Source organism: Garra rufa, chromosome 19, assembly GCF_049309525.1.
Source record: "Garra rufa chromosome 19, GarRuf1.0, whole genome shotgun sequence".
Taxonomy (NCBI): Eukaryota; Metazoa; Chordata; class Actinopteri; order Cypriniformes; family Cyprinidae; genus Garra; species Garra rufa.
Genome location: NC_133379.1, coordinates 10,471,838 through 10,480,585, shown reverse-complemented (window position 1 = coordinate 10,480,585; position 8,748 = coordinate 10,471,838). Strand labels below are relative to the sequence as shown.

The 8,748-nt window shown below is 36.4% G+C and overlaps 1 long non-coding RNA gene across 1 annotated transcript; it reads left to right on the top strand.

Annotated features, from left to right (window-relative positions):
- Nucleotides 1-7,166: 7,166 nt before the first annotated feature.
- LOC141293181 (uncharacterized) lies at nt 7,167-8,440 on the top strand. Its single transcript, XR_012340659.1, has 3 exons — nt 7,167-7,848; nt 7,932-7,975; nt 8,211-8,440. It is a non-coding gene; the product is annotated as an uncharacterized lncRNA (long non-coding RNA).
- The last annotated feature ends 308 nt before the right edge of the window (nt 8,441-8,748 follow it).

The following is an 8,748-nucleotide window of genomic DNA, read 5'->3' as shown; positions in this document are numbered from 1 at the left end:
ATGATTTGTCACGATATGAAAACCAGCAGACGGAACAAACTACAGAAAACGCACGCGCAATCCAAGTGTTATCTCTAGCACACTGGGAGATCTGATCGATCGAATTTCCAAGGCTAAGCTGTATTTTTTAACACTGAATTTATTCGTAGGAATATTGCAATATTTAAGAATATTTAAGTTCTCCGAGTATGAGGACAATAGCACATTCCTACCCAGATAACACACTGGAATTTTGTAGTTATGGAAATAATCTTGAAGAATCTTAAAATGTAGCAACTTTTCATTCAAGGTTATACGGTATTACAAGAGTAATCAATTTTCTTTCACATTTTCCATTAGTAAAATAGACGACTATAAAAGGCACAACTCATAGTTAGACGTTTACTTTCACCTCAGTAAAACAAAAGCTTTATGTCGCATCATCAGTATATTTCAATAGTGTGAATCAAATAGCTAACGATCGACAGCGTGCCTAAAATTTATTTTAATATATGGGAAGAAGGAATGTCTGTAAAAATATTTAAGTGAAATCCACTCAAAGTAACAGTCGTCAGTCTTGCCCGTGATAAGCTCTCGCTCCTTGTCAGGTTCACCTCAGTGTATCTGTAGTCTGCTGTGGCGAGAGGAGACCTGTTAAACCTTAAAACAAATGACGTGTTCCTCTCAAAAACACACTTACTCGTGAATAAAACACTGCGGGATTTTACGAAGACATGTCTTTAGCGGCGTTTCCCTGTCTTCAGTTCTATATGACACACATTTTACGCATCATTCAGTCATTATAATATGAAATGTACCTCTCCAGAGATAAATCCTTTTTTTCTTCCGACGGACTTCAGTCACTTTCTGAGCTCTGGCAGCTGATTTCCCCCTTTGTTTTTTCCACTTATTTTCCAGTAAATTCTTTCATGTCCAATGGGTGAATTTTGAAGTATTTGCCTCAGATGCTGAAATGAGGGTAGTGGGGGAGCGCTAGTAACGTTGGAAAGCCTGCCCTCCTGAAACGAACCTTCCCGCCCCCTCCTTCCCTCACTCGCAGATTGGTGCTGGATGGCGACAAATTTCCCGCTCGGAGGAGGGTTTAAATACATCGTCGTCGATCGTTTCGAAGCCGTTAGATGAAGGCTACGGTGACCCTTTGGCAGAGCATCACCAATTAAAGTAAGAGTTTAGCCAACGTTATGTTATTATTTTACAACTCATGTTCCAAAACCTGAAAACCTAGATTATTTTGAAGAATCTTCACACATCTCTTTTCCATTAATATTTTCACACAAAAGACAAAAGTCCAAAAAACAAAGGCAAAAGTTTTTGTTTTGTTTCCTGAAAGCCAATGACACACATTTTACACAAATAGACTATCTGATAAAGAAAAACTTGAACTGTATGTGAAATAGGGGAGAGTGGGGACGGTTGCAACACTTTTTACATTTTCTTTAGTTTCTCAGAGACTGTTTGTATTAGAAAGCCGAAATTTTAATACAATAAAGCCGCATCTGTCAGCTACTCACCCATATTGTTGCAACATGTGTACATATTATAATATACGTACACTTTACACTTAAATAGACAAAGTGAAATGTTGCAACCGTCCCCAAAATAGGGGACAGTTGCAACATTCAATAAAATGTAATGAAATCATTCTTAAATATAATTTTGCAATTTCTTTATTTTATTTGTTCACAGTCACGGTCTTCAATAAGGTAAATTGGCTGTAAAAAAAAAAAAAAAAAAAAAAACAAAGAATAGTAAATTAAAAACATTGTTAAGTAACAAGTAGATTTTTTTTACCTATTCACGTAAAAAAAGGAGAGATAACTAACTATTAAAGGGGTTCATTAGTATTATCATTATAAAATTACAATTATGTAATGTTATGGCAAGCTTTTAAATCAATATTGTGGTAAGGGACAGCATGTTGGGATGGTTGCAACAGTGTGTAGCCATGATAAAAATTGGTATATTAGCTTGACAACATATCATTGGCACACGCTAGCTATGCCTATTAGAAACTAAGAACGCACAGATTAAAATGTTATGTTTTTACAATTCGTCACACAAACAACTTAGACACTATGACCAAAAATCTAATCTTTAAAAAACTTACTTTTTTACCAAGAAAATGATTTTGGGTAGAAGAAATGATCACATGTGACTGATTTCTTCCAGGAAGTATGAGGGGCCAATAAAGCATGTGCAGTATGAATATTATCACTGTATCTTATTCCAGCTTGAAGAAATAAGCAATGTTGCAACTGCCACACATTGCAACTGTCCCCACTCTCCCCCTATGTGTTGGCCCTAATGCTGAGAGAAATGAACTAAACCCTCAATAAATAAATATAACTTCATAAATTCCTTAAGAAAGCACAAATTACTAATCCAGACAATGTATATGAACAAAGTTGTATTGCTGTTTTAGGCCTATAATCTAGTAATGGATTGGATCATGATCCTTCCTATCTCGCTATTATGGTCTTGTAACACTAGTTTTGGGTGGTCAGTCATAACAGACCCAGTCAATAGTCTTGTTTTTTTAATAGTTAGTTACCGAGATATTATTATTATTATTATTATTATTATTATTATTATTATTCCTGTGCTGTGAAAAACCTCAGGCTAGTATGTCACTTGCAGCATGACTCATTCTCCCTCCCTTAGTGTAACTGCACCTGTTAAAAAAACATGAAGACATATTGTGATTTTGTACTTTATGTATTCACTTAATGTGAATATTTAACATATGCATCACCACATGGAGTATAAAAAAACGAGTTGTCAGTTTTGGCATAATGTTTTTTCAAGGAGACAGTTTTATTTGAATCACTCATGTAATTTACTGTGCATCAGTCAGGGTCAGATAATCATTCCTAGAATTTGATTTTGACCATATGTTATATTAAATCTAGCAGCCATCTGGAGAATATGTATATTTTCCTGTGAAAGTCAATTTTTACTCTAGTGTAATGCCAGACTCTCAGAAACAGGAAAAGGGGGAAAACATTACAGTGAGGCTAAAATATCAAGGGAATTCTAACTGAAACTGAACATCACCTTTAAACACTTAAAGTGAAGGTTCAGGGCATTGCTGTCTAACATTTGCCTGTCAGATATCAACAGGCTACTAGTTGCTTCACTTTTACAAAATGTTTAAAGGAGCAGTTCTAGAGTGTTTTAAAATTAAATTGCAGTTATATAATGTGACTTCACAATAAACAGTATCCTTTTTTTTAAATGTAGAATTAGGCTAGTGCATCACTTCAAGGGTTATTTCACCTAAAAATGAAAATTAGCCCATGATTTACTCACCCTCAAGGCATCCAAGGTGTGTATGACTTTCATTTTTCAGTCAAAACCAATTGGAGTTATATTAAAAATTATCCTGGATCTTTCAAGCTGGGTGGGTGTTTCTGTTCAACAGTCCAACAGTCCAAATAAAGTGCATACATCCATAATAAAAGTGCTCAGAGAGCTCACAACAGAAGCTCTGTATGCATTGCGCATGCGTCGCTGAGAAGTGACGAACGCGGAAGCGGAGACAAGATAGCAAAACAAAACAACGGTCATGAATTAGAAAAGTACAAAAAGAGGATTTGTAAAGAAAAATGTCAGAGGATTTCAATATAGGCTGAGAAGAGACTGGTTTTCCTTTACTAAAGTAAGGAAACTTTGCTTCCTTTGCTCCTGTAAACAAACGTTGGTTTTCGCGAGATTAGCGGCGTATGTGCAATATCCGTCTGGAATGGCTTGCATGTATGACAGTTAGCGCAAGCTAGAGAACAGTGATTATTGTTGTTATTTATGTTTTAAATATGGATATTTTTCTTACAAAAATGCATCGATTTGCTACATGAGGTCTTTATTCACCCTCTGGAGATGTGTGGAGCACTTTTTATTTTGGATGGATGACTTCTTTTGAACTGTTGAACAGAAACATCCTCCCACTGCCATTCTAAATCTTGGAAGAGTCAAGACAATTTCCGATTGGATTTGACTGAAAAAAGAAAGTTATATACACCTAGGATGCCTTGAGGATGAGTAAATCATAGGGTGAATTTCATTTTTGGGTGAACTAATCATTTAACATTCATTAGCCAATGTGGGTAAATAACTGTATAAAGAAAAACTTATAATTGGGTGTCTTTACCTACATTATATACCTACACTCTTAAAAATTAAAGATGCTTCACGATGCCATAGAAGAACAATTTTGTCTAAACGGTTCCATAAAGAAATTTTAACATCTGAAGAACATTTCTGTTTCACAAAAGGTTCTTTGTGGTGAAAGAAGGTTTTTCAGATTATAAAAAGCTAAGAGGGGGTGATGACTGAATGGTTCTTTGTGGAACCAAAAATGGTTCTTCTATGGCATTGCTGTGAATGACCTTTTAAAGCACCTTTATTTTTATTTTATAATAATAAAAAATGTTAGGTGAAATTTACCTATTTTGTGTTCATGCCATATTGTAAATCACTTGCTGCTACTAAAGTGGAGTTATGGTTAGATTTAAGGGTGGGTTAAGGTTTAGTGGTATCAACAGTGTTGATACCACTGTGTCAAGACAAACTTTAAGTTGGCTTGAGAAAGCCGGACCAGAAAGTTTAAAGAAGTTTAAATAAGTTTAAATAAGTTTAAAAAGTTATAAAATTTAAAAAGTTTAAAAGTTTTAAGTTTGATGGTTTTCATTCTGAAATAGTTTAAAGTTTTCAGCAGTTTTAAAGCTTGAAGATAAATAGATAGATAGAAGCTTCAAGTTAGATGCTAAGGTTCTGAGAGTGGTTGCTGGGGTGTTTCTATGTCATTGCTAGGGTACCCGGGGTGGTTGCTAAGGTGTTGCTATGCGGTTGCTAGGGTACCCAGGGTGGTTGCTAAGATGTTGCTATGTGGTTGCTAAGGTACTCGGGGTGGTTGCTAGGGTGTTGCTATGCGGTTGCTAGGGTACCCGAGGTGGTTGCTAAGGTGTTGCTATGTGGTTGCTAAGGTACCTGGGGTGGTTGCTAAGGTGTTGCTATGCGGTTGCTAAGGTACCTGGGGTGGTTGCTAGGGTGTTGCTATGTGGTTGCTAAGGTACCCATGGTGGTTGCTAAGGTGTTCCTATGCGGTTGTCAAGGTACCCGGGGTGGTTGCTAAGGTGTTGCTATGCAGTTACTAGGGTACCCAGGGTGGTTACTAGCATGTTTCTAGCAAGTCACTAGCATGATTTTAGCATGACTAACAAGTCACTAGCATGATTCTAGCATGACTAACAAGTCACTAGCATGACTCTAGCATGACTAGCAAGCCACTAGCATGATTGTAGCATGACTAGCAAGTCACTAGCATGATTTTAGCAAGACTAACAAGTCCCTAGCATGATTTTAGCAAGACTAGCAAGTCACTAGCATGATTCTAGCATGACTAGCAAGTCGCTAACATGATTATAACATGACTAGCAAGTCACTAGCATGATTTTAGCATGACTAGCAAGTCACTAGCATGATTCTAGCATGACTAACAAGCCACTAGCATGATTTTAGCAAGACTAGCAAGTCACTAGCATGATTTTAGCAAGACTAGCAAGTCACTAGCATGATTGTAGTATGATTAGCAAGTCACTAGCATGATTCTAGCATGACTAGCAAGTCACTAGCATGATTTTAGCAAGACTAGCAAGTCACTAGCATGATTGTAGTATGACTAGCAAGTTGCTAGCATGATTTTAGCTTTATTAGCAAGTCGCTAGCATGATTTTTAGCAGTACTAGCAAGTCGCTAACATGATTTTAACATGACTAGCAATTCGCTAGCATGATTTTAGCATGACTAGCAAGTCGCTAGCATGATTTTACCATGACTAGCAAGTCACTAGCATGATTTTAGCAAGACTAGCAAGTCACTAGCATGATTTTAGCATGACTAGCAAGTCACTAGCATGATTTTAGCAAGACTAGCAAGTCACTAACATGATTTTAGCAAGACTAGCAAGTCACTAGCATGATTGTAGTATGACTAGCAAGTCGCTAGCATGATTTTAGCATTACTAGCAAGTCGCTAGCATGATTTTTAGCATGACTAGCAAGCCGCTAGCATGATTTTAGCATGACTAGCAAGTCGCTAGCATGATTTTAGCATTTTTTTAGCATAACTAGCAAGATAGATAGATAGATAGATAGATAGATAGATAGATAGATAGATAGATAGATAGATAGATAGATAGATAGATAGATAGATAGATAAGGTTTGAAGATAGATAGATAGATAGATAGATAGATAGATAGATAGATAGATAGATAGATAGATAGATAGATAGATAAGGTTTGAATATAGATAGATAGATAGATAGATAGATAGATAGATAGATAGATAGATAGATAGATAGATAGATAGATAGATAGATAGATAGATTAGTTATTAGTTAGAAAGAACATAGATAGCTTAAAGCTTAATTTAGTATCAATGGCTTCTAGCAGTTTACATTAAACATAGTTCAAACAGACATGGACTTTTGGTCAATGAAAGTCTATGGGACTTTTTTTGATTTGTAATATTAATTTTTAAGAAAACCATAACTCAAACCAGTCTGAAAAGATATAGCAATCTAAGTCAGAACAGTATGAAGATCTGACCCGAGTTTGGAGTATGTAGCTTGAACGGTCTAGGAGGAGTTAGTGTCTAAAAATTTTGCCATCAGAAAAATAAGAAGAAGAAGAAGAAGAAGAAGAAGAAGAAGAAGAAGAAGAAGAAGAAGAAGAAGAAGAAGAAGTTTAAATAGGATTTCAGTAAGTTGGCTTTCCCAAGCCAACTTAATTACAGAAATTAATTGAAAATGCACAAAATATGTGTATTCTGTTAACCCGCATCGGCCCGCGGGCGGGCCGGAAGGGCGTGTTTAGGCGTCTCTACGTTTTTAATTACCTTTGTTTTAGAAATATATTCAATCAACTATCAAAAACTATATATCAGTTGAAAGCTAAAACACTCAAGATTCATGTTCTGAGCTTTTTTTCGGAATCAAAACACCAGAGAGGAAAGGGTTAACATAAATGCTGAAGAGTCACAGCCATGTAAACCGTAAAAGCAAACGGCACTACTTCCGTTTCATTGCATATAGCTCCGATCAGCTCCGACTTATCTTAGAAACAACAGCACACATTTCAAGGTAAGAGTTCACTGTTCAAAATGCATACCAGTTTTTAATCCAAAACAAAGAGTAAATGGGGTAAAAACCGAAAGATCATCCTTTGTTTACATGAGCGATTCGAGTTATAGTTATCGATAACGTCCATTTTCAAAGAAATATCGATTCTAATTCGTGTTCCAGCGTTGAAATGCCATACATTTCCCATAGAATAGACTCTTCCGAGTAAAATGAGTCCTCCCCCGTCTCTCTCAGTCAATCAGAGCCCAGTCCATGACGCAAAGTCTCCGGAGAGGTACTGACTGGCTCACCAGGGTGTCACTCTTGCGGTCATAAGGTTTGGCTGTTTCAAGCAAGCCAATGCATAGCCAGCAAAGTTTTGATGGATGGAAGTGTTAGCCAACCACGAGGACGTTTACAACGAGTGAAATTTTGCGTAGTTTGCGTAAGCAGGATTCAGGAATACCCAAGCGCAAAGTTAGGTTGCATTCGTGCGCTTTAGTTTACGCACGCCGCGTACATATGTACGGCGTCTCTACGCTACATTGAGTGTGTGTCAGAGAACGGATTTTCTGCAAAAGCTTACATCTGAGTCTCTCCATCATAGAACGTCGACTTTATAAGAGTTTTGTGGCGTTTTTAGTGCTATTGTGTGTGGTTTTTCGAATTCGTGGCGAAGAACAGCAGAAAGACGCACTGAGATGCACCCTAGCCATGGATAGCATTAGCACGTAAGTGTCAACAGCGTTCTCCGAATGTTTATATGTTATGTATTATGATATGTCTGATGTGTTTTGTTCATGTGCTGTTCTAGATTGTAAACATGACAACGGGGAGGAAGTGAGAGGACTTCATGAGGTATGGATGTGTTTGTTTGTGCGTGCCATGTGTATGTATGAGTTTTGAGTGTGTGCGCGTTTGTTTGTGTTTGTGTTTGGGTGTGTGTGTGTGTGTGTGTGTGTGTGTGTGTGTGTGTGTGTGTGTGTGTGTGTGAGAGAGAGAGAGATAATACAAATATGTAAACACAGTGTTGCGGATTTGATTTGTTTTGTTTACACACTTTCTTTCTTTCTCTCTCTTTCCTGTCTTTCAGTGACTGGCATCCAGTTGGTCAGAGAACAAACATTTTCAGTGACTGGCATCCAGTTGGTCAGAGAACAAACATTTTTAGTGACTGCCTTGAGTCTTCCTACACTGAAAATACTATAAATAATGTATTTAGTTTTACAGTAGTTGGGTATTTGTAATAAGCAGAGAAAGACATTTACAAATGTAAACAAATGGATTCCTTGACTTTTCTTGAAATAAAAGCTCTAAATGACATTTCCCAAACTTTTCTTGAAATAAAATACATATAGTTTCTGTAAGTGAAACGTGAAAAAAAATAAAAAATAAAATAAAATAAATAATAATAATAATAATAATAAAAAAAAAAATCAATACATATTACTAATTATTTCAGGAATAATTTAGGCGTCCTTTCAAAAAATACCATTTGGAGACTTGGTAACCAAAAAAACTACAAATGCTGTTCATAAATATTTTTTTCTTCAGTGTTTTGGTGGGCAGAGCAGTTCTGAATTGATATACATAAATGTAATGTGTTGTTTTGACTCATTTGGTCAGTTGGT